We start from the raw sequence: 26,503 nt of genomic DNA on the forward strand, positions 1-26,503 counted from the left end.
GTAGGTGTCTGCAAAGGGTATTTCAGGGTGGGACCTCAGTAAGTTGTGTTTAAAGCGTTTAGCGGCTTTTTGGTGAGTGCGGGTGGGTAGTTGATTCTGTATGTGTGCTTGCCGATGAGCTCCATGTTGGGGTGACGGAGTCAGTAGGTGTGGGAGGGTGCTCAGTAATCGCCGGTTGCATGGAATGAAAGTGACACTAGTGGGCAGCCAAAGTGTATGCGGTAGTAGTCAATGCAAACAGGGATAAGATCTGTAGTGGGTGCGTATTGCACAGATGTAGGGTGCACAATAATGATAAACTGGAGCAGAATACAAACACATACACTAATACCCAATTGCATGTAAGAACAGTGGCATTGATGAGCAGCCAGAGTATATGAGGTAGTAATTGGTGTATAAAGGATTATGCACAGAATATTTGATGTGTACTTGTGTTGGTGCCTAGGTCATTTTATAAGAATACCACTAGTAATTGGAATGATGACAGTGCTGCAAACAGAGTGAACACTTAATTTATAAGTGCTTACGTATTGATGGAGTGATAGGATAAGTAGATGATGGTAGAAAAGTGATTAAAGAAGTGCATGGGACAGACTTGACGATTCCTACACTGCATGAGTACTAACTGGGTATTTAGAAGAGTGTATCTACAGTATGTAGCTACTTTGAGGTCTGCTTGCATAGTGCACAAAATATTATAGCTGTACTTGTGTTAGTAGCTAGGCCATTCCATAAGTCCATAACTAGAATAATTACAGTATTACAAACAGAGTGTATAGTGAATTTATAAGTGCTGAGGTATTGGTGTAGTAATAGGATAAGTAGATAGTGCTGGATGGGTGATTGGAGAAGTGCATGGGACAGACAGGAGTATTCCTACACTGCATAGGTACTAATATTTAGAAGAGTAAATAAGATAGTTTGTAGTTGATTAGAGGTGTGCATGCATAGTGTACAAAATATTGTACCTGCACTTGTGTTAGTGACTACGCCATTCCTTAAGTATACGACTAATAACTGAAGTAATTTCAGTGTTGCAAAGAAAGTGTGTGCTGAATTTATGAGTGCTTTGGTATTGGTGGAATGATAGGATACGTAGATAGTGCTGGATGGGTGAATGGAGAAGTGCATGGGACAGACAGAAGGATTCCTGGACTGCATAGGTACTAACTGGGTATTTAGAAGAGCGTATCAATAGTACGTAGCTGGTTAGAGGTCTGTATGCATAGTGTACAAAATATTGTGCCTGCAATTGTGTTAGTGACTAGGGCATTCCTAAAGTCTATGACTAATAACTGGAGTAATTTCAGTGCTGCAAAGAGAATGCATGCTAAATGTATTAGTGCTTAGGTATTGGCAGAGTGATAGGATACATAGATAGTGCTGGATGGTTGAATGGAGAAGTGCATGGGACAGACAGAAGGATTCCTAGACTGCATAGGTACTAACTGAGCATTTAAAAGACTATCAATGCTATGTAGCTGATTTGAGATCTGCATGCATAGTGCACAGAATAATGTAGCTGTACTAGTTTTACTGGCTAGGCCATTCCTTAGGTAGATGACTAGTAACTAGAATAATCTCAGTGCTGCAAAGAGAGTACATGTTGAATTTGTAAGTGCTTAGGTATTGCGGAGTGATATTATATGTACATAGTGCTGGATGGGTTTTAAAATTTTGCTCACTTTTCTATTATCGTATTTAAAAAATCTATTTTGCACACCTTTTCTCTTACCGCATTTTAAAATTCAATTTGGCATCAGAGAACCTTTGTTCTCTTCTTTATGTTGTTACATGCAGGTTCCGTAAACATGTATTGAGTGCTAGTGTATTGTGCTCCTAAAATACCGGTGCTCTAATCCAGACTCCAGGGGGCGCTCGCTAGACAGGGCGACACACTTGCCGCCTTGCTCGTTGATATTGCCACTTCAAAAACCGACCGATGCAAGCGCGCAGTCGTGAGTAACTGGCTCGATATGTGCTGAGAAACTGTGGTTTTAAAATGTTGCTCACTCTTCTATTATCGTATTTTAAAAATCAATTTTGCACACCATTCCTCTTACCCGCATTTTAAAATTTAATTTGGCATCAGAGAACCTTTGTTCTCTTCTTTACGTTGTTACATGCTGGCTCCGTTTACATGTATTGAATGCTATTGTATTGTACTCCTAAAATGGCGGTGCTCTAATCCCGCGCTCCATCCCATTCCAGACTCACGGGGGGCTCGCTAGACAGGGCGACACTCTTGCCGCCTTGCTCGTTGATATTGCCACTTCAAAAAGTGACTCGATCCAAGCGATTTGCGCACGCAGTGCGCGCACCCCGATGGTGCACCAGAGGCAAGCCCGTCTGCGCCCGTCCGTGCCCTGACGCGACCAGTGGCTAGCAACTATGCCACAATCGACATAAACCCGCTGAAGTATGTCGCGGAAGAGCTTCTGCTACTCAGAGGTAAAGTTTCTTCATCTTGCACCGCATGCAATCTTTCACAACGCAGTTTTAGATGTTCTAGCTGTGGTTTTATGTTGGGATCTAAACACATTAAACCGGTTATCACCGCATTTAGAGGCAGGGATATTACCACACACAAAATGTCTTCGCCAAAGGCAGGCAAACGTCTACATTTCTGGAGTATTAACTGTCGCTCCCTTCTGGAGAACAAAGCGCATATTTTAGATTTTTTTACTTCAGAGAGCCCGATGCTGTGTTCCTGACTGAAACCTGGCTTCGCTTCATGCCAGCTCAGGCCCAGATGTTGCTAGCGCCCTTCCTCCTGGCTATGTCATTTATGAAGTGACCAGAGGTGGCGGGATTGCTGTAATTTTTAAAGATATCTACTCCTGTAAACTTGAGCCTCAATTTTTCCCAGACTGTGAAGCCACCCTGTTCAAACTTGCTGTTTCCCCCCAAAGGACCCTATCTGACATGCATGGGCGAATTTTGCAAACTCGCGGTCCGCGTATTTGCGAATTTGCGAACTTGCGATCTGCATAATTCGCGAATGCGTGCGAATTTACGAATTTGCTGTTTTTGCCAGTTCGCGAGGGTTTTGTACAAGTTCGGGAAAGCGAACTTACTTGTGTGGTCGCAACGGTCGCGACCATGTTGTTTCTACGTGTCCAGCCTGTTAGCGACCCTGTGGTTCATCGCGGCCACCCTCTGGTTCATCCCTGCCACCCTCTGGTTCATCCCTGCCACCCTCTGGTTCATCACTGCCACCCTCTCGTTTGCCACTGCCACCCTCTGGATCATCACTGTCCCACTCTCTCATTTGCCACTGCCACCCTCTGGATCATCACTGTCCCACTCTCTCATTTGCCACTGCCACCCTCTGGATCATCACTGTCCCCCTCTGGTTTATCACAGCACTCTCTGGTTCATCACTGCCACCCTCTGGTTGATCACTGCCATCCTCTGGTTCATCCCTGCCACCCTCTGGTTCATCACTGCCACCCTCTCGTTTGCCACTGCCACCCTCTGGATCATCACTGTCCCCCTCTGGTTTATCACAGCAGCCTCTGGTTCATCCATGCCACCCTCTGGTTCATCACTGCCACCCTCTCGTTTGCCACTGCCACCCTCTGGATCAGCACTGTCCCCCTCTGGTTTAAGGCTGCCACCCTCTGGTTCATCACTGCTATCCTCTGGTTCATCCCTGCCACCCTCTGGTTCATCCCTGCCACCCTCCGGTTCATCACTGCCACCCTCTGGTTCTCCAATGCCACCCTCTGGATCATCACTGTCCCCCTCTGGTTCAAGGCTGCCACCCTCTGGTTCATCACTGCCATCCTCTGGTTCATCCCTGCCACCCTCTGGTTCATCCCTGCCACCCTCTGGTTCATCACTGCCACCCTCTCGTTTGCCACTGCCACCCTCTGGATCATCACTGTCCCCCTCTGGTTTATCACAGCACCCTCTGGTTCATCCCTGCCACCCTCTGGTTCATCAATGCCACCCTCTGGTTGATTGCTGCCATCCTCTGGTTCCTCCCTGCCACCCTTTGGTTCATCACTGCCACCCTCTGGTTTGCCACTGCCACCCTCTGGATCAGCACTATCCTACTCTCTCATTTGCCACTGCCACCCTCTGGATCATCACTGTCCCCCTCTGGTTTATCACAGCACTCTCTGGTTCATCACTGCCACCATCTGGTTGATCACTGCCATCCTCTGGTTCATCCCTGCCACCCTCTGGTTCATCACTGCCACCCTCTCGTTTGCCACTGCCACCCTCTGGATCATCACTGTCCCCCTCTGGTTTATCACAGCACCCTCTGGTTCATCCCTGCCACCCTCTGGTTCATCACTGCCACCCTCTCGTTTGCCACTGCCAGCCTCTGGATCATCACTGTCCCCCACTGGTTTATCACAGCACCCTCTGGTTCATCACTGCCACCCTCTGGTTGATCACTGCCACCCTCTGGTTCATCAATGCCACCCTCTGGTTGATTGCTGCCATCCTCTGGTTCCTCCCTGCCACCCTTTGGTTCATCACTGCCACCCTCTGGTTTGCCACTGCCACCCTCTGGATCAGCACGGTCCCCCTCTTGTTCAAGGCTGCCACCCTCTGGTTCATCACTGCCACCCTCTGGTTTGCCACTGCCATCCTCTTGTTCACCACTGTAGATTATGGGGGGAAAGCAAAGCACACCTTCCCAGCCTGAACTGAGATGATTTAATTTGGGGCTGGTTAATGTGTCACTGAATGTGTGCTTCAAGTCTGGCACTCATTCCTTATGCTTTTAACTGTGTTTGTCCTCGCTGGGCATTTGTTTGTTGTTTGATCCCCGAAGGGCCACGCCCACCTTTCGCTAGCCACGCCCCCAACCGAAGGCACTTTACCACGCTGATTGCGAGCGCCTGCCTGAGGTCACACTATCTCCTGAGGCACAGCCGGGGGAGCGCTTTGTTAAATTGAACCTTTGTTTTAAAAAAAAACTGTTTGCTCATTCTTTATGCCTTTAACTGTTGTTGTCGAGCGCTGCTGCGGGCCACCACCCTTTCGCCGCCATTCCCCAGAGGCCACTGGCCACGCCCACCACCTACAGGCCACGCCCCTTCCGCTTTTCCCCTCTATAAACAATGTGTTTCCCCCGGTCGCGCGGCGGACGGGCGCAGCGGGCGCAGCGGGCGTGCCGTCGGCGCGCCGAGGGCGCGCCAAAGGCAGGCCCGTCTGCGCCCGTCCGCGACCGGCAGGGACCAGGGGCCATGGACCCTGCTCATTTCTCCACATATACCCCAGCTCAACTTCTGTCCTTCAACACAGGTCAGCACATTGACCCTCTTTTGCTTCAGCGCATTATCGCCCTGGACATTCTATCCCCATCAGTTTCACTACCCTTACATACGCCATCTTCCCCCTGGTCTGAGACTTCTCCTATTCCGGTCCTTTCTCCCCTTTCCCCTTCTAGCATGGCCACTGCCTACCTGCTTAATACCAGATCTGCAGGTAGACATCAGCTGGATATTTTTAATTTACTGGACACTGACTCCCCTGATTTTCTTTTTCTTACGGAAACATGGTTCTCTACTGATTCCCTTCCTGATCTTCTCTCCGCCCTCCCTGATTCTTACTACGCTCTTCGGGCGGATAGTCCCGCTGGTAAACTTGGGGGAGTGGTGGCGATGATCATCCGCTCCAGTCTCCAATTTCAGCCTCTTTCCTATCCTCCCATGTGTGGAGTAGATTTTCTAGTTGCCCGCTCAGTTAATCTCCGGGCTCCCCTTACTATAGCTCTTTTCTACCGCCCTCCACAGTACATGTCCTCCTTTGTTCCTCCTCTGCAAGAACTTCTGGCCTCGCTCGTTGTCAATAATTCCTCCGTGCTTCTTCTGGGGGACTTCAATTATTGGCCTGGCGACCCCAGAGAAGACTCGTCTTCTAAGGATTTTTCTGCTACCCTTCAGTCCCTTAATTTTTCCCCACACATTCATTCCCCTACTCATATCCACGGTCATGTTCTGGACCAAATTTGGTCAACTAATTGTTTCATTCCTCCTCCCACCGTCCTTCCCTGCACTTGGTCTGATCATTCATTGATCTCTTTTTCGATTGAGCTCGGAACGCAAGAGAGGCCCCCCCTACCTAAAAACATCATGGCCCGAAACTGGAACCGGGTGGACCTTGACTCTCTGTGTCTCCCTTGCTTCCTCCGGCCCTGACCTATGTAACCTCCCTATTGACCATCAAACAGACGCCGTGAATCACTGGCTGTCTTCTTCTTGTGATTTAGCTGCCCCCCTTAGGAAAGTTAAGACCTGTCGCCAACATGACGCCCAAAAATGGTTCTCAGACGAGCTAAAAATCCTCAAACTAGATCTTAGACGCTCTGAACGTCACTGGAGACGCAAATACTGCCCTGTCCTGCTATAAAAAAGCCATTCTGCGAGCCAAAACCTTTTACTTTTCGGAGAGAATATCCCTTTCAGCAAATAAACCCAAGGAGATATTCTCTATAGTTCGCAACCTTGTTGCATCCGACAGAGCCAATTTGAACATCACTCCTTTCCAAGACCTCTGTCTTTCTCTTAATGATTTCTTCCTGGAGAAGATTGCCAAGATTAAAGCCAATATTCCTTCCGCCTCTCCCTCTCCCCCTTCCTCTCCCCCCTCCTTGTCCTCTCCTCCCCTTAATCAGTTTCCCCCTATCTCCCAGGATGTTTTCTTGGCTCTACTCCAGAAAGTGAAGTCCGGTTCCCCTGCCGACTGTGCGCCAGCTCGCATTTTGAAAGTACTCTTCAACCATTGCCCTGACCCTCCTCTTTTTCTTCTTAATTCCTCTATTTCCTCTGGTTTAGTCCCCAATTATTTTAAATCCGCTATAGTTCGTCCCATTCTAAAAAAACCTGGTTTGGATCCTTCCCTCCCCTCTAACTTTAGGCCTATCTCCCTTCTCCCCCTACCTCGGAAAGATCTTGGAGAGCTATGTCACCTCTTGTCTCTCCTCTTACATCGAGGATAACCATCTCCTGGCCTCCCACCAAGCGGGCTTTCGACCGGCTCACTCCACCGAGTCAGTTGTCTTGTCCGTCTTGGACGAGCTAAAGAGTAAGGCAGACTCTAACCTGCCCCAAGTCTTGGTGCTCCTCGATCTGTCCGCTGCGTTTGACACGGTCGACCATGCCATCCTTCTCGACCGTGTCTGCGCAGCGGGCGTCCGGAGCACTGCCCTCTCTTGGCTTGCCTCCTTTCTTAAAGATCGGACTCAGGCGGTACATCTTTCCTGTTACTCCGCCCCCTCCCGCTTGGTCTCCTGTGGAGTTCCCCAAGGCTCCTCCTTGTCCCCTCTTCTTTTCAACCTTTATATCCGTCCTCTTATTCTTTCCCTTCTTGCTATGGGGGTCTCCGTGTATAACTACGCGGATGACCTCCAGCTTGTTTTTGATCTCTCTTCTCCCTTGCACTCCCTACCCAAATTCCACTCCACTCTGGTCTTTATTTCAGATTGGATGAATCGGAATCAACTGAAGCTCAATCTGGACAAGACAGAGTTGGTCCTGACTGGCTCTTCCTCTTCCCCTTGGTCGACCGCCTTTTGGCCTTCCATCTCTGGCCCCCTACCTTTACCAACGGCCTCGGCATAGACCCTGGGCATTAAAGTCAGTCGGGACCTCTCTATGCATGCCCAGATCAGCTCGGTTGTCTCCTCCATTTTTCTTTCCCTCCGAATCATCCGAAAGGTGTCCCGTTTCTTTTCTTCTGACGCCCTTAAGCTCATTATCCTGGCCATGATTCTTTCCCGCCTCGATCACGGGAACAGCCTGTATGTGGGCATTCAAGCGTATGAACTTCGCCGCCTACAGGCTGTTCAGAATCAGGCCGCCTGCCTTATCCTCCACCTCCCGAAATCTTCCCACATTACCCCCGTTCTGAAAGCACTTCACTGGCTCCCCATCTCTCAGAGATCCCTCTTTAAGATGGGCTGTCTGGTCTTCATGGCTCGGGCCCGCATTGGCCCAGCCTTTATCAACTCTCTCATCACTCCCTACACCCCTAACCATTCCCTCCGTTCCTCTAATCAGTTCCTTTCCAATGTACCTCGGTTTCGTAGATCCAAAACCGGAGGCACCAGATTCTCTGTTTTGGGTCCCTCTTTCTGGAACAGTCTCCCTCTGCCGATCAGATCAATCACTATTTACTCCCAATTTCGTAAGGCCCTAAAAACCCATTTGTTTTCTATTGCATATTCTTGTTAAACAGTCCTGGCTTCTCTCATCTCCCTCAGCTCTTACCTCTAGCGCCAGGAAGCCGCTTGGTCACAGTGCGCTTTATTAAGAACCTTTTTCATTTCATTTCATTTCACCTGCTTCCTTAGCTGTAAGACCTTCCTGTTGCAGGTATTTTTTTTACAGGAGCAATGTGCCATACTTGTAACTATTCTCTGACCCTGCTTTGAGGGTCAGAGCAGGGTCAGAGAATAGTTGAAAGTTGGCAACTGAACTCTGGAGGGGCCCCTCAGGAAGCACTACAGGGAATGGTTACAAATTAGTTTGAACTTTTGTACCTGCTAAGTGCTTCCAGCTTTCTAAAATTTGTTTTTCTTCCATTTCGCGAGATTTGCGGGACGCGAAATTGAACTTGCAATCCGCAAATTCGTGCGAATTTGCTGATTTCTCTTTTTTTTGCATGTTCGGGCGTTTTTTCTTTTTTTTTGCGTGTTCGGGCGGTTTTTTGCTTCTTCGCGGGCCGCTTGCAGCGCACCGACTCCGAGGTTGCCCATGAGGTCATGTACGGGCGCGGCCATCTTGTTTGCGTGACGTGTTTCCGTTTCCGGCCGCTCGTTGCGAGTTCGCGTCGTATGCGGCGCGCGATTACGTATTCGTGAGCGTTTTTGCGTGCTCGCGGGGGAAATATTGCGCGAACTTACGCACGCGGTCCTCTATGGGCGCGGCCATCTTGTTTTTCATTCACTGCTATGGTTTTGGGCATGCTACCTCTCTATCCACCTTACATCTTTGCAATCCTATGTTTTTCTATACTTTTTTTTTTTTTTTTTTGCTTATTATCTCTCTCTTCAATTTCCTACATCTATATTTTGTGTTTTTTTTTAACTTTTTGTTACTTTATTACCTACTTTATTTCTTTTGCTCTCTCTCTTATTTTTTTTCACACCTATTCTTCTTTCCTTCTTCTTGTGCCCAGGACCATGGCTAAGGGAGGCAACAAGGGCAAGGGGAAGGGCCCAGCCCCACGTACCCGGCTCCCTTGCGGGCGTTGGAGGGGGGAGGAAGTGCAGCCCAGGGAGATCTTTTCTGCGGTGGAGGTGGCCGCCTTGCTGGTTTTTGTCCAGATCCACCTCCCTAAGACCGTGGCAGCAGGTGGGCGGATTGCTTCCGGTTACGGCCTCCGGGAGCGTCGCCAGCTGTGGGACACGTTGTGCCGGCGCATGCATAAGGAGTCTGGGGTCCTGCGCACCTACCACCAAGTGACGCACCGGTGGAGTGACATCTTGGACCGGGAGCATTACCTCGTCGACCTGCTTGGTGTGGAGATCCCAGGGCTTGGTAAGTAGCTATTTAATACCTACTTTTTTTCCTTCTGCTCTGTTATATTGCTAATCTATTTTTTTCCTGAAGAGTACGAATGCTGCTGATTAGATTACATTGCAGGTAAATTAATGTTTAAACAGCTTCTGTTATTGCAGGTGCTCGCCTGGTTATTGGCGTTGCTACTATGCTTACTTGTTTGCAACTTTTTAGTCATTTGAGAGCATTACTACATAATGCTAGAGACAGTAGACTCAAGTCTAGTCCTTCTTTGTACTCCTGCTGCTGCCACTTTGAAGAGATAGTGGTGGATTGATACGTTGAGTATACTATTTATTACTTGTTCTAGGACATTTGTTAGTGGTCTGCAATCATGATGACGGACTGTGTCTGTCACGCGACGTCTCGTGCTGCTGAGTGATGGCAGTCGTAGTAGAACCTTTTTGTTGTTGATGTAGTTAGTGAATTACATAACTTTCCTATTAGACGGTCTCAGAATCCTGCAATACTGTACTACTATCCTCTTAGTTGACCAGATCAGATGCAATTGATGTTAATTTGTTTCCCCGACATAATTTTAGATTGAGTACAAAGACATCAAATATTTCCCAAAAAACAATCATCCATGTTGTGTTTCTTTATTTCATGATCACCAGCAGAAACTCCCAGGGGCAAGGCGACGGCGACAGAGACTCCGGTGGCAGAAGTTGGACAGGAGCAGTCCCTTCCAGGCTCTTCTGCTGGCCCCAGTAAGTTGTCTTATTGTTATCTTAATACTTATACTTCCCTAACTTTTACAGCCCCTATTTATTATAAACTGGTTCCTAATAATTCTATGTTTTACAAAATAGTCTTGGATCTTCTTCTAATGTAGACTACTTTTTACATTCTTATCCTGCCTCTACCATCACTCTCTGTGCTACTACTATTTACAATTATGAGTCGGTATGTGTAGGTAGCTAAGCTTGCCCATTCGGCAAACGGTGTGAAACAAAACTCTGATACAGCAATAGCTCTAGGCACTGAGTGTAGTCCTCTGGGTTGCCCTTGCTGTCTATTCCAGTCTTCTTAATGTAAGTGCTTTGACAATTTGCAACAACAAAATGTAATTGTTTACACCAACTAAACGGTAGCAGTGTCCTTTTTGATTTGAGAGGAGCACATCCCATAGCGCTAGTGTTTCAGGGACTATTCTGCACACAAAGAAGTATGGACAAGATGATAGGTGCAGTTCGTCTTTCGACATACCTCCGTCCGAACAGAAGTTGAACCCCCAATCCCCTGACAGACTATCTAGAATGTCTGACCAATGATTTTTACGACCCAGAAGAACAGAAGAAGAGAGACTACCTCCGAGTCCCGGCCTATCTGAGTCACTGAAACATGACTGCCAAGTGCAGTAGCTCAAACCTTTCCGCTCATTCACTCGTAAACAAAAACCACACAGTGTTTGTTAGTTTTAAAGTTTTATTTTCAATTAAGAAATGAAAACACAGTACTGCTGGTGATGACTTACTAGTAGTTGGAGAATTGTCTGGCAGAAGGGCAATGTAATCTTCTTTCTGTAATGAGAAAAATGGTGCCCGTTAAGCAAGCATTCATCAGTTGTCATAAGAACAAGTGTAGCATTTAATGGAATAAGCATATAAAAGGTTAACACCCTCCCCAAAACCGTTATTTTTTTTCAATCCCAGTTATAAAAAAAATGTGTAAGATAAGCATATAGAATAATGGGCTAGGAATAAGTTTGGAGGAGAGCAGAGACTAACAGTACTACTAGTAAAGTACAGTAGTAGGGCTACTGAATTGACTAACTCGGTTACTTGCATTTTGGTACATGCTTCATTCATGCTGGTAAGTTTGAAAAACCAAACGTCCAGTAACCACCGCCAACCCCCACACAAAATAATATGAGCGCGTATACTGTGTTTTTGAATGAAAAATATAATTATTGAGAAATATAAATTATGGAAAACCCAATTCCCACCGCCCAACAGTCTTTAAAAAAGGGACAAGGGACAGTCACTTCCTCCGGTGGCGTTTAAGTTTAGAGAGCTGGTGCTGCATGTCCCGCAGCTCTTTGTGGAGGTCCCGGACCTGGTGCTCCAGGTAGTCCACTCGCTTTCGGAGGCGGCGCTGGCATACCATCCAGGCTCTGGGGGGGGGCAGCTGGTGTTTTTGCTGCTGTGCGGCGGCGGCGGGAGGCTGTTGGGCCACGGCTCCGTTTGGCTGGAGGCTTGTGGCTGGTGGACCAGGGGGCAGTGGAGGAGGATGTGGAGGTTATTGTTGTAGTTTCCTCCTCATGCTCCCAAGCCCACAACCGTCGATACTCGACACAAATAGCCTCCAGCTTACGGGCCCTGGCCCGGACAGCCATCTCCTTACGGGTGAGCTTTTTGGGAATAGCATCTATGAAAAAAGAAAGAAAAATACTGTAGCCAATAGTCTTTAACATAAAGTCAAAATAATTCAACAGAAAGTTGACACTCAGTAACACCAGCATAAGTAACACCAGCAAGTAGCAAACACAGTATAACATTTTTAAGATAACGGACCAGGTTTTTTTTGATTGACGATCCACAACTGGGGCCTCCCGTATGTGACGTTATTTATAATTTCTAACCACTATTTTGAGGGTGTCTCAGATAGGAGTAAGAACCTAAACTTCCAATTAGGACCAAGATCCAAACATAATTGATACAGCAGGTGTCTGTGCACACGTCGCCTTTTACAGAGTAAATGCTGTTGGCAATCAAACAACACAACCAGACAAAAGTGTGGAAGTAGTCTTGATAGAAGTTTTTCTTCAATTCAGATTTTACCCACCATGCCCAGCCAACATGTGTTTCGTCAGGGCTAGTAGCCCGCGACTTCATCAGGGCTCCCGCGGGCAGCGGTTCCAAAGGTATTGCCACAATGGCTAGGTGCTCTCAGCCGGTTCTAATTCTGACCCGGCTACCGGGTAGTGTCGAGGTTCTAGCTGATTCGTCTCAGCCGTCCGTGTGATGGTTAATACCAAAGATGCGACACACCATAGGAGTATCCGTGTGAGCGGCAGGTTAAGAAGACGTACTGCTTTCCAGCGTCTCCGCGTGTAAATGCGGACGTCATTTACAGTTTAAACGCGGAGGCGCTGTAAAGCTGAGACGGCTGAGACGAATCAGCGAGAACCTCGACACTACCCGGTAGCCGCGTCGGAATTGGAAGCGGTTGAGAGCACCTAGCCATATTGACTTTGCAAAACAAAGAAAGACATACACACAGGAATAAAAGTGAATAAGGACGAAAAAGAAAGTTATTGATTCATTGGCTCATTTTCAGGGCAAGGTGTCAGGGAAGCAGAGTTCGTCCTCATACTCTGCGAATTCAGGCGGGAGTAGGTCACCTAACAGAGAAGAAATTCCCTCATCTAAGTTGGTGTCCTCCTCGTCTTCTTCCGGTGTGTATTCTCGTACTTTGTAATCTGGTGGTATGAGGTGCTGATTCATCTTGATCATTGGTAACCTCTCCACATTTTTCGGCAAGAGGTGGGTCTTTTGGGAAGTTACAATGCCACCAGCAGCACAGAAAACACGTTCAGAAGACATGCTTGCGAGTGGGCAAGATAAGTAATTCAGAGCCAGGTTGGTGATCTCTGGCCACAATTCTCTTTTCCCATGCCAATACGCCAATGGGTCATCATGAATATAGACCTCTGTCATTCAGATAGTCCTGCACCATCGACTCAAGGTTCTGCAGCGTTCCTCCACTTAGCTTACTTTTTGCTGGGACCTTTTCAGAAGCAAACCCAAGCTGAGTTAGCCAATTGTCTTCTTCACACAATGTTCCTGTTGTGTCTGGTGCAGATGATCCGGTTGCTGGTGTCTTTAACGGCTGAGAGGTCACTTCTGCCACAGCCACAGGTGCAGGAGTGGATTCTTTGGGCTCCGGATGGCCTTCTGATGCTGATGTACTGCCTTTTCCTTCAATTTCCTGCCGTTCTCTTTCAAACCTCATGGCTGACAGACCTAGCCAACATTTGTACTTTGAAACTTCTTCGTCACCAAAAGCAAAACAATGCTCTGGCTGCCAGTGCCTTTTTGTAGCGTGGATACAGAATAGTAGCACAAATGTAATGCTGTTCTGTGTTGATCTTTTGAAGACGTTCATCGCAAAGTAGGCGCTGTAATAATTTCTCCGCCAAATCAAAAGCTTCTTGCTTTTCTTCATCTTTTTGCAACGTAATAGACACCTCCTACAGTTGGTGCCCTAGCATGCGCAACAATGGGATAGCTTTTCCCAAACTACAGTCCTCCCTGCTGACTGCACGCGTGAAGACCTCAAAAGGACGAAGCATGTCTGTCAGGCTTTTAACTAGCTCCCATTGCTCCGTATGTAACCTCAGGTCCTTCGCAGCTGTACCCAGTGTAAGGAAATACTGATCGAGTACCATAAACTGCTCATACAGACGCTCAAGCATGAAGAAGGTTGAGTTCCAACGTGTTGCCACCTCCTGGATGAGTGCTTTCACTGGCAGTCGACGTTCATGTAGCAGGCGCCTCAGATGCTTCCGGGCCTTAAAAGAATGGCTGAAATGTGTGCACATTCTTCGGCAGGCGGTCTGTACCTCACACACTGGACTTTCTTCACTCAAGAATTTTTTACCAACCAGGTTTATACAGTGCGCCAACCACGGCACTCCGAAATAGTGACCCTTATCTATGGCATTAACTACATTGGCACCATTATCCGTGGAAACATAACCAATCATGCGTTTTTTGGGGGACAGCCATTTCAAGACCTTTGTGTTAAACTCCTGCAAATTATTTTCTGCTGTATGACTTGTCTTCATGCCAAACATGGCTAGTGTTGCATGTTTCCGAGCAGCTTTAAAAACTTTGTCCGTGTCGACACCTGCCCTTAGCTTTGCTGTAACTCCTGAAAAAGAGACCCAGTGTCCAGGGATGCACATGTAATCAGTGCCTGCGCCACTGGTCCACATGTCTGTTGTCAGATGTATAGTGTGAACAGCACTCTTCTTCAAAGCTGCCCCAATCGCCTCCAGCACATCTGCATGTAGTGCTGGAACCGCAACTCTGGCAAAATAGTACCGGCTAGGAACCTTCCATTTAGGGCAGAGCGTTGCCACTAATACAAGAAAACCAACCCCTTCCACAAAAGAAAAAGGGAGAAGGTCCAGCGCTAGCATTTTAGCCAGCTTAGTGTTATACAGACGCTCCATTGGGTGGTTGCGTTCAAATGGCGCATCTGAAAACAACATGCTTCTAAGGGTGGGCTGGACCATTTCTTTACGGGCAGACTCCTTCGACCCAGTTACGCTCGGTGATGAGGTTTTTCGCATTGGTGTCTCTCCCACACTCTTAGTGTGGCGCACCGGGGCTGTGCTGCTGACAGGGGTACTGGGTGTAGGTGAAGAAATGTTTGACGCTTCTTCCTCCTCGTCATCATCAGATGAAACATCAACGGATACAGTTTGTTGACTTCCAATTCGGGCTTCCTTGATCTCCTTTAGGTGCGCAAGCCATTGGACAGTGTGCTGTCTCTTAAGATGACCTCTCTGGCCTCCTGTACCATAGTTGGTACCAAGCTTACCACGACTAACTGCAAGCTTACAAATGCTACAAATGGCTATGTTTTCCCTTTTTCTGCAAACACTAAAGAAGTCCCAAACTGCGGACTTTAAATTTCTGTGGGGGGCGGAGGAGGCGATACTGCTGGTCATGCTGCTAAGGGCAGATGAAGTGGAGGATCTGTGTTGCCGAAATTTACTACGTTGTGCACTTGCATCACCCTTAATTGAGGTGGAGGTGGATGGAGGTTTCTTCTGGCGAGAAAATATGGAAGCGGTAGGTGGTGGTGTACTAGTTAACTGCATTTGTGGTGGTCCCGTTGTCACGTCGCCATCATCACGCTCAGCAGCATTTCGGGATAGGGTAAAAATTTCTGTTTGCTGCATGCCCGCTGAGGCTGGAGTGACATCTATGATGACTGGTTCGTCGTCAGGAGAGTCTTCATCAGCAAGATTATACGCCACTTCTTCTTCAGCGTCATCAACACACTCCATAACTCTGAGACTTTCGGGGACCTTCCTTTTACGCTTAGCTACCTTTGTCAGATCATGGTGTGCCTCACTCTCAGACGGCAGTGGTGGTTCCCAATTTTCATCCATATCATCAGAAAGAAGGGGGCTTGAAGAAGTAGTAGACACCATCCTTGATCTTTTCCTTGTTGGGTATCTGGAAGACAATGAATCATCAGGAGGAGTGGCTTCCTCATGTGATACCTCTGCTTCAATGTCGATTTCCTGATGTGCCCCTACTTCAGGAGGCACAACTATTGTGGGCACTTGTGCCGCTCCATGCACCTCTGCTTGCGCCTCTCCTTGCGCCGCCTCTCCTTCCACATGTACTTGGGCTTGTACTTGCACATGTGGTTGTTGTTGCGGCTGTGGTTGTTGAACACTCGTCAGATGAGTTACAACAACCTGTGTTGATTGAGGGTCATTGCTGCTACTTTCTTGCGATGAGCCAATATCACTGGTCGATGGTGATTGAACAACTATACTGGCTGCCTCTGCAGCACTCAAGGTCTTGGACCTAAGTTGGCGTGGTGGTGGTGGCACTGAGCCCAATGGAGCGGAGGTGCTGCTCCCAGCTTGGTCCCCAGCAGACTCCGCTGCTGCTGCAGGCGTACTTTTTTTTCCCAAAAAATGTGGCGGCCGTCACACCAGTCTCCTTGGTAAGTGGCGCCAGTTGCTTATTCTGCTCCTTACTGGCAACTTTCTTGCTAAAGGAGCTACGGGCAACTTTTTTTGGGGCCATCTTCTTCAGATGTCACTCAGAACAGCAGGCCGCAGTTGCACAAGTTGCAGAGTTGTCTGTGGCCACACGTGACGTTGTGCTGCACACACCGCAGCAGGACTTCTTCCTGGCACTGGTGGTTCTCTTGTGCACCTAAAAGCAATTAAAGACAGAGGAACATCAGTTATACACCCCAAAAAGTCGAAAAACACATAAAAATTAGCACAATCCCAGGCCATCTATGCCCTCAATGATGTTTAAATTCAAGAAGACACCCCATAGAAAGACTAGGCCCATGCACCACTCACTACCCCTGGGCATAATGGATGAAAGCTAGGCAAAATGGGTGCAGGCCTCAGACACTGCCTCTCTTCAAAATGGCCCCTTGCACCCCAAGCACATGTGCAGGGCCTGCCTGTACCAGCACTCAAGATGGCCACCACCCACATGGCCAGTCCCCATCAAGAGTACACCCCAAATAAACGTAAAACACACAAAAATCACCACAATCCAATGCCATCCAGGATGTTTACATTAAAGAGACCCCACAGACAGACTCAGTCCATGCACCACTCACTACCCCTGGGCAAAAGGCCCCAACAGCAGCCCAACAAAATCGAAAATAACCACAAAATTCAGCCAAATCCCAGGCCATCCATGCCCTCAATGATGTTTAAATTCAAGAAGACACCCCACAGAAAGACTAGGCCCATGCACCACTCACTACTCCTGGGCATAATGGATGAAAGCTAGGCAAAATGGGTGCAGGCCTCAGACACTGCCTGTCTTCAAAATGGCCCCTTGCACCCCAAGCACATGTGCAGGGCCTGCCTGTACCAGCACTCAAGATGGCCACCACCACCCACATGGCCAGTCCCATCAACAGTACACCCCAAAAAAACGAAAAACACACAAAAATCACAACAATCCAATGCCATCCAGGATGTTTACATTAAAGAGACCCCACAGGCAGACTCAGTCCATGCACCACTCACTACCCCTGGGCAAAAGGCCCCAACAGCAGCCCAAAAAAATCGAAAAACCCCACAAAATTCAGCACAATCCCAGGCCATCCATGCCCTCAATGATGTTTAAATTCAAGAAGACACCCCACAGAAAGACTAGGCCCATGCACCACTCACTACCCCTTGGCATAATGGATGAAAGCTAGGCAAAATGGGTGCAGGCCTCAGACACTGCCTGTCTTCAAAATGGCCCCTTGCACCCCAAGCACATGTGCAGGGCCTGCCTGTACCAGCACTCAAGATGGCCACCACCCACATGGCCAGTCCCCATCAACAGTACACCCCAAAAAAACGAAAAACACACAAAAATCACCACAATCCAATGCCATCCAGGATGTTTACATTAAAGAGACCCCACAGGCAGACTCAGTCCATGCATCACTCACTACCCCTGGGCAAAAGGCCCCAACAGCAGCCCAAAAAAATCGAAAAAAACCCACAAAATTCAGCACAATCCCAGGCCATCCATGCCCTCAATGATGTTTAAATTCAAGAAGACACCCCACAGAAAGCCTAGGCCCATTCACCACTCACTACCCCTGGGCATAATGGATGAAAGCTAGGCAAAATGGGTGCAGGCCTCAGACACTGCCTGTCTTCAAAATGGCCCCTTGCACCCCAGGCACATGTGCAGGGCCTGCCTGTACCAGCACTCAAGATGGCCCCCACCACCCACATGGCCAGTCCTCATCAACACTACACCCCAAAAAAACAAAAAAAAAAACATAAATCACCACAATCCAATGCCATCCAGGATGTTTACATTAAAGAGACCCCACAGGCAGACTCAGTCTATGCACCACTCACTACCCCTGGGCAAAAGGCCCCAACAGCAGCCCAAAAAAATCAAAAAAACCCACAAAATTCAGCACAATCCCAGGCCATCCATGCCCTCAATGATGTTTAAATTCAAGAAAACACCCCATAGAAAGACTAGGCCCATGCACCACTCACTACCCCTGGGCATAATGGATGAAAGCTAGGCAAAATGGGTGCAGGCCTCTGTTAGAAAGGCGATCCCGGGGGAGGCCGAAGATGTCTGACTGACCACCCCTAGGTCCACCCCTCCATCTAGAAGTAGCCGAGCGTTATCGAGAGGCCTCCTGGGTGAGGGTCCTCTCCTAGGATCGTACAGCAGAGTAACCACACCACTACAAATGGACACCACACAAGAGGATAAGTCCTTAGGCTTTATCAAGAATAAAGGTTGCTTGTCTTCAGCGATATGTACAGGCAGATCGAGGGATCTGAAAAGTCTCGTAAACAAGGGACAGGGTGGCGGGACAGTCTCAGCACTGGTGAAGGACGGGATACCCTGCGCACAGCTCTCAATCCTCGAGCCGGGGGGTTCCGAGAGGTCGAGTCGCGGCAGCGCCAGCAGGACTCGAAATATGGTCTTTAATGGAGAGGGGGCCGCGGCAGCGCCAGCAGGCCTCGAGGTGGTTTCGGCGAAAATGGTCCGCGGCAGCGCCAGCAGGCTCCAAAGATGGTTCAGCTAAGATGGACCGCGGTAGCGCCAGCAGGCTCCAAAGATGGTTCAGCGACGATGGACCGCGGCAGCGCCAGCAGGCTCCAAAGATGGTTCAGCTAAGATGGACCGCGGCAGTGCCAGCAGGCTCCAAAGATGGTTCGGCTTAAGATGGACCGCGGCAGCGCCAGCAGGCTCCAAAGATGGTTCAGCTAAGATGGACCGCGGCAGCGCCAGCAGGCTCCAAAGATGGGTTCAGGCTTCAGGGTAACGAGTTCTTCTCGGGTCAGCCGCGACAGCGTCAGCAGGGCTCTTGACTCCAGGATACAACTCGCGTCCTACTCCAGGGCTGGCCCAGATATAGGACTGGAGTCCTTTGATGTCCGGACCCTCGCGCCTGGGGGGCAGAGGGGCCGGGATGGAGGTGTCCAGACACCCAGCAGGGGGGTGGAGCCAGCGCCCAGGGAGGCCGGAGGGCGATTGATACCAGGCGTCCGGGGACGGCTGGAGAGCCATCGAAACTCCCCTCTTCTTGGATCCGTTGAGTGGCCACTCTACCACCCGGGGGGATCTTGGTGCCTCGATGTCGGGGCTTCGCTGGGGCCTTGGCCGGGGCCGAGGCCACGTGCTCGGGACGTGATGGGCCCAAGATGGAGTCGGGTGAGGCCACGTGCTCGGGACGTGATGGGCCCAAGCTGGAGTCGGGCCTGTAGGGGTGAGGCGTGCAGGGTACGCCATGTTCCAGGGGGGAGAGCCGAGGTTTGCCAGGGTGGTTGCTCTTGTCGGTAGTTCGTGTAGGGTCGTGCCCAGGGGGTGACCGTGGCTCGATGGAGGGCCGATGTCGTCCTGGGCCCGCCATGCGGGAGGGGTAGGACCACGCCATGAGGCCGGGACCAACAGCCTCAGACGCTGCCTGTCTTCAAAATGGCCCCTTGCACCCCAAGCACATGTGCAGGGCCTGCCTGTACCAGCACTCAAGATGGCCACCACCACCCACATGGCTAGTCCCCATCAACAGTACACCCCAAAAAAAGAAAAACACACATAAATCACCACAATCCAATGCCATCCTGGATGTCTACATTAAAGAGACCCCACAGGCAGACTCAGTCCATGCACCACTCACTACCCCTGGGCAAAAGGCCCCAACAGCAGCCCAAAAAAAACGAAAAAACCCCACAAAATTCAGCACAATCCCAGGCCATCCGTGCCCTCAATGATGTTTAAATTCAAGAAAACACCCCACAGAAAGACTAGGCCCATGCACCACTCACTACCCCTGGGCATAATGGATGAAAGCTAGGCAAAATGGGTGCAGGCCTCAGACACTGCCTGTCTTCAAAATGGCCCCTTGCACCCCAAGCACATGTGCAGGGCCTGCCTGTACCAGCACTCAAGATGGCCACCACCACCCACATGGCCAGTCCCCATCAACAGTACACCCCAAAAAAACGAAAAATACACAAAAATCACCACAATCCAATGCCATCCAGGATGTTTACATTAAAGAGACCCCACAGGCAGACTCAGTCCATGCACCACTCACTACCCCTGGGCAAAAGGCCCCAACAGCAGCCCAAAAAATATCGATAAAAACCACAAAATTCAGCACAATCCCAGGCCATCGACCCTCAATGATGTTTAAATTCAAGAAGACACCCCACAGAAAGACTAGGCCCATGCACCACTCACTACCCCTGGGCATAATGGATAAAAGCTAGGCAAAATGGGTGCAGGGCTCAGACACTGCCTCTCTTCAAAATGGCCCCTTGCACCCCAAGCACATGTGCAGGGCCTGCCTGTACCAGCACTCAAGATGGCCACCACCCACATTGCCAGTCCCCATCAACAGTACACCCCAAAAAAACGAAAAACACACATAAATCACCACAATCCAATGCCATCCAGGATGTTTACATTAAAGAGACCCCACAGGCAGACTCAGTCCATGCACCACTCACTACCCCTGGGCAAAAGGCCCCAACAGCAGCCCAAAAAAATCGAAAAAACCCACAAAATTCAGCACAATCCCAGGCCATCCATGACCTCAATGATGTTTAAATTCAAGAAGACACCCCACAGAAAGACTAGGCCCATGCACCACTCACTACCCCTGGGCATAATGGATGAAAGCTAGGCAAAATGGGTGCAGGCCTCAGACACTGCCTGTCTTCAAAATGGCCCCTTGCACCCCAAGCACATGTGCAGGGCCTGCCTGTACCAGCACTCAAGATGGCCACCACCACCCACATGGCCAGTCCCCATCAACAGTACACCCCGAAAAAACGAAAAACACACAAAAATCACCACAATCCCATGCCATCCAGGATGTTTACATTAAAGAGACACCACAGGCAGACTCAGTCCATGCACCACTCACTACCCCTGGGCAAAAGGCCCCAACAGCAGCCCAAAAAAATAAAAAAGTAAAACACAAAATTCAGCACAATCCCAGGCCATCCATGCCCTCAATGATGTTTAAATTCAAGAAGACACCCCACAGAAAGACTAGGCCCATGCACCACTCACTACCCCTGGGCATAATGGATGAAAGCTAGGCAAAATGGGTGCAGGCCTCAGACACTGCCTGTCTTCAAAATGGCCCCTTGCACCCCAAGCACATGTGCAGGGCCGGCCTGTACCAGCACTCAAGATGGCCACCACCCACAAGGCCAGTCCCCATCAACAGTACACCCCAAAAAAACGAAAAACACACAAAAATCACCACAATCCAATGCCATCCAGGATGTTTACATTAAAGAGACCCCACAGGCAGACTCAGTCCATGCACCACTCACTACCTCTGGGCAAAAGGCCCCAACAGCAGCCCAAAAAAATTGAAAAAAACCCACAAAATTCAGCACAATCCCAGGCCTTCCATGCCCTCAATGATGTTTAAATTTAAGTAGACACCCCACAGAAAGACTAGGCCCATGCACCACTCACTACCCCTGGGCATAATGGATGAAAGCTAGGCAAAATGGGTGCAGGCCTCAGACACTGCCTGTCTTCAAAATGGCCCCTTGCACCCCAAGCACATGTTCAGGGCCTGCCTGTACCAGCACTCAAGATGGCCACTACCCAAATGGCCAGTCCCCATCAACAGTATACCCCCAAAAAACGAAAAACACACAAAAATCATCACAATCCAATGCCATCCAGGATGTTTACATTAAAGAGACCCCACAGGCAGACTCAGTCCATGCACCACTCACTACCCCTGGGCAAAAGGCCCCAACAGCAGCCCAAAAAAAACGGGGAAAAAAACACAAAATTCAGCACAATCCCAGGCCATCCATGCCCTCAATGATGTTTAAATTCAAGAAGACACCCCACAGAAAGACTAGGCCCATGCACCACTCACTACCCCTGGGCATAATGGATGAAAGCTAGGCAAAATGGGTGCAGGCCTCAGACACTGCCTGTTTTCAAAATGGCCCCTTGCACCCCAAGCACATGTGCAGGGCCTGCCTGTACCAGCAATCAAGATGGCCACTACCCACATGGCCAGTCCCCATCAACAGTACACCCCCCAAAAATGAAAAACACACAAAAATCACCACAATCCATGCCCTCAATGATGTTTAAATTCAAGAAAACACCCCACAGAAAGACTAGGTCCATGCACCACTCACTACCCCTGGGCATAATGGATGAAAGCTAGGCAAAATGGGTGCAGGCCTCAGACACTGTCTGTCTTCAAAATGGCCCCTTGCACCCCAAGCACATGTGCAGGGCCTGCCTGTACCAGCACTCAAGATGGCCACCACCACCCACATGGCCAGTCCCCATCAACAGTACACCCCACAAAAAATGAAAAACACACAAAAATCACCACAATCCAATGCCATCCAGGATGTTTACATTAAAGAGACCCCACAGGCAGACTCAGTCCATGCACCACTCACTACCCCTGGGCAAAAGGCCCCAACAGCAGCCCAAAAAAAATCGATAAAAACCACAAAATTCAGCACAATCCCAGGCCATCCATGCCCTCAATGATGTTTAAATTCAAGAAGACACCCCACAAAAAGACTAGGCCCATGCACCACTCACTACCCCTGGGCATAATGGATGAAAGCTAGGCAAAATGGGTGCAGGCCTCAGACACTGCCTCTCTTCAAAATGGCCCCTTGCACCCCAAGCACATGTGCAGGGCCTGCCTGTACCAGCACTCAAGATGGCCACCACCCACATGGCCAGTCCCCATCAAGAGTACACCCCAAATAAACGTAAAACACACAAAAATCACCACAATCCAATGCCATCCAGGATGTTTACATTAAAGAGACCCCACAGACAGACTCAGTCCATGCACCACTCACTACCCCTGGGCAAAAGGCCCCAACAGCAGCCCAACAAAATCGAAAATAACCACAAAATTCAGCCAAATCCCAGGCCATCCATGCCCTCAATGATGTTTAAATTCAAGAAGACACCCCACAGAAAGACTAGGCCCATGCACCACTCACTACTCCTGGGCATAATGGATGAAAGCTAGGCAAAATGGGTGCAGGCCTCAGACACTGCCTGTCTTCAAAATGGCCCCTTGCACCCCAAGCACATGTGCAGGGCCTGCCTGTACCAGCACTCAAGATGGCCACCACCACCCACATGGCCAGTCCCATCAACAGTACACCCCAAAAAAACGAAAAACACACAAAAATCACAACAATCCAATGCCATCCAGGATGTTTACATTAAAGAGACCCCACAGGCAGACTCAGTCCATGCACCACTCACTACCCCTGGGCAAAAGGCCCCAACAGCAGCCCAAAAAAATCGAAAAACCCCACAAAATTCAGCACAATCCCAGGCCATCCATGCCCTCAATGATGTTTAAATTCAAGAAGACACCCCACAGAAAGACTAGGCCCATGCACCACTCACTACCCCTTGGCATAATGGATGAAAGCTAGGCAAAATGGGTGCAGGCCTCAGACACTGCCTGTCTTCAAAATGGCCCCTTGCACCCCAAGCACATGTGCAGGGCCTGCCTGTACCAGCACTCAAGATGGCCACCACCCACATGGCCAGTCCCCATCAACAGTACACCCCAAAAAAACGAAAAACACACAAAAATCACCACAATCCAATGCCATCCAGGATGTTTACATTAAAGAGACCCCACAGGCAGACTCAGTCCATGCATCACTCACTACCCCTGGGCAAAAGGCCCCAACAGCAGCCCAAAAAAATCGAAAAAAACCCACAAAATTCAGCACAATCCCAGGCCATCCATGCCCTCAATGATGTTTAAATTCAAGAAGACACCCCACAGAAAGCCTAGGCCCATTCACCACTCACTACCCCTGGGCATAATGGATGAAAGCTAGGCAAAATGGGTGCAGGCCTCAGACACTGCCTGTCTTCAAAATGGCCCCTTGCACCCCAGGCACATGTGCAGGGCCTGCCTGTACCAGCACTCAAGATGGCCCCCACCACCCACATGGCCAGTCCTCATCAACACTACACCCCAAAAAAACAAAAAAAAACACATAAATCACCACAATCCAATGCCATCCAGGATGTTTACATTAAAGAGACCCCACAGGCAGACTCAGTCTATGCACCACTCACTACCCCTGGGCAAAAGGCCCCAACAGCAGCCCAAAAAAATCAAAAAAACCCACAAAATTCAGCACAATCCCAGGCCATCCATGCCCTCAATGATGTTTAAATTCAAGAAAACACCCCATAGAAAGACTAGGCCCATGCACCACTCACTACCCCTGGGCATAATGGATGAAAGCTAGGCAAAATGGGTGCAGGCCTCTGTTAGAAAGGCGATCCCGGGGGAGGCCGAAGATGTCTGACTGACCACCCCTAGGTCCACCCCTCCATCTAGAAGTAGCCGAGCGTTATCGAGAGGCCTCCTGGGTGAGGGTCCTCTCCTAGGATCGTACAGCAGAGTAACCACACCACTACAAATGGACACCACACAAGAGGATAAGTCCTTAGGCTTTATCAAGAATAAAGGTTGCTTGTCTTCAGCGATATGTACAGGCAGATCGAGGGATCTGAAAAGTCTCGTAAACAAGGGACAGGGTGGCGGGACAGTCTCAGCACTGGTGAAGGACGGGATACCCTGCGCACAGCTCTCAATCCTCGAGCCGGGGGGTTCCGAGAGGTCGAGTCGCGGCAGCGCCAGCAGGACTCGAAATATGGTCTTTAATGGAGAGGGGGCCGCGGCAGCGCCAGCAGGCCTCGAGGTGGTTTCGGCGAAAATGGTCCGCGGCAGCGCCAGCAGGCTCCAAAGATGGTTCAGCTAAGATGGACCGCGGTAGCGCCAGCAGGCTCCAAAGATGGTTCAGCGACGATGGACCGCGGCAGCGCCAGCAGGCTCCAAAGATGGTTCAGCTAAGATGGACCGCGGCAGTGCCAGCAGGCTCCAAAGATGGTTCGGCTTAAGATGGACCGCGGCAGCGCCAGCAGGCTCCAAAGATGGTTCAGCTAAGATGGACCGCGGCAGCGCCAGCAGGCTCCAAAGATGGGTTCAGGCTTCAGGGTAACGAGTTCTTCTCGGGTCAGCCGCGACAGCGTCAGCAGGGCTCTTGACTCCAGGATACAACTCGCGTCCTACTCCAGGGCTGGCCCAGATATAGGACTGGAGTCCTTTGATGTCCGGACCCTCGCGCCTGGGGGGCAGAGGGGCCGGGATGGAGGTGTCCAGACACCCAGCAGGGGGGTGGAGCCAGCGCCCAGGGAGGCCGGAGGGCGATTGATACCAGGCGTCCGGGGACGGCTGGAGAGCCATCGAAACTCCCCTCTTCTTGGATCCGTTGAGTGGCCACTCTACCACCCGGGGGGATCTTGGTGCCTCGATGTCGGGGCTTCGCTGGGGCCTTGGCCGGGGCCGAGGCCACGTGCTCGGGACGTGATGGGCCCAAGATGGAGTCGGGTGAGGCCACGTGCTCGGGACGTGATGGGCCCAAGCTGGAGTCGGGCCTGTAGGGGTGAGGCGTGCAGGGTACGCCATGTTCCAGGGGGGAGAGCCGAGGTTTGCCAGGGTGGTTGCTCTCGTCGGTAGTTCGTGTAGGGTCGTGCCCAGGGGGTGACCGTGGCTCGATGGAGGGCCGATGTCGTCCTGGGCCCGCCATGCGGGAGGGGTAGGACCACGCCATGAGGCCGGGACCAACAGCCTCAGACGCTGCCTGTCTTCAAAATGGCCCCTTGCACCCCAAGCACATGTGCAGGGCCTGCCTGTACCAGCACTCAAGATGGCCACCACCACCCACATGGCTAGTCCCCATCAACAGTACACCCCAAAAAAAGAAAAACACACATAAATCACCACAATCCAATGCCATCCTGGATGTCTACATTAAAGAGACCCCACAGGCAGACTCAGTCCATGCACCACTCACTACCCCTGGACAAAAGGCCCCAACAGCAGCCCAAAAAAAACGAAAAAACCCCACAAAATTCAGCACAATCCCAGGCCATCCGTGCCCTCAATGATGTTTAAATTCAAGAAAACACCCCACAGAAAGACTAGGCCCATGCACCACTCACTACCCCTGGGCATAATGGATGAAAGCTAGGCAAAATGGGTGCAGGCCTCAGACACTGCCTGTCTTCAAAATGGCCCCTTGCACCCCAAGCACATGTGCAGGGCCTGCCTGTACCAGCACTCAAGATGGCCACCACCACCCACATGGCCAGTCCCCATCAACAGTACACCCCAAAAAAACGAAAAATACACAAAAATCACCACAATCCAAT

Source organism: Lissotriton helveticus, chromosome 1_1, assembly GCF_964261635.1.
Source record: "Lissotriton helveticus chromosome 1_1, aLisHel1.1, whole genome shotgun sequence".
Taxonomy (NCBI): Eukaryota; Metazoa; Chordata; class Amphibia; order Caudata; family Salamandridae; genus Lissotriton; species Lissotriton helveticus.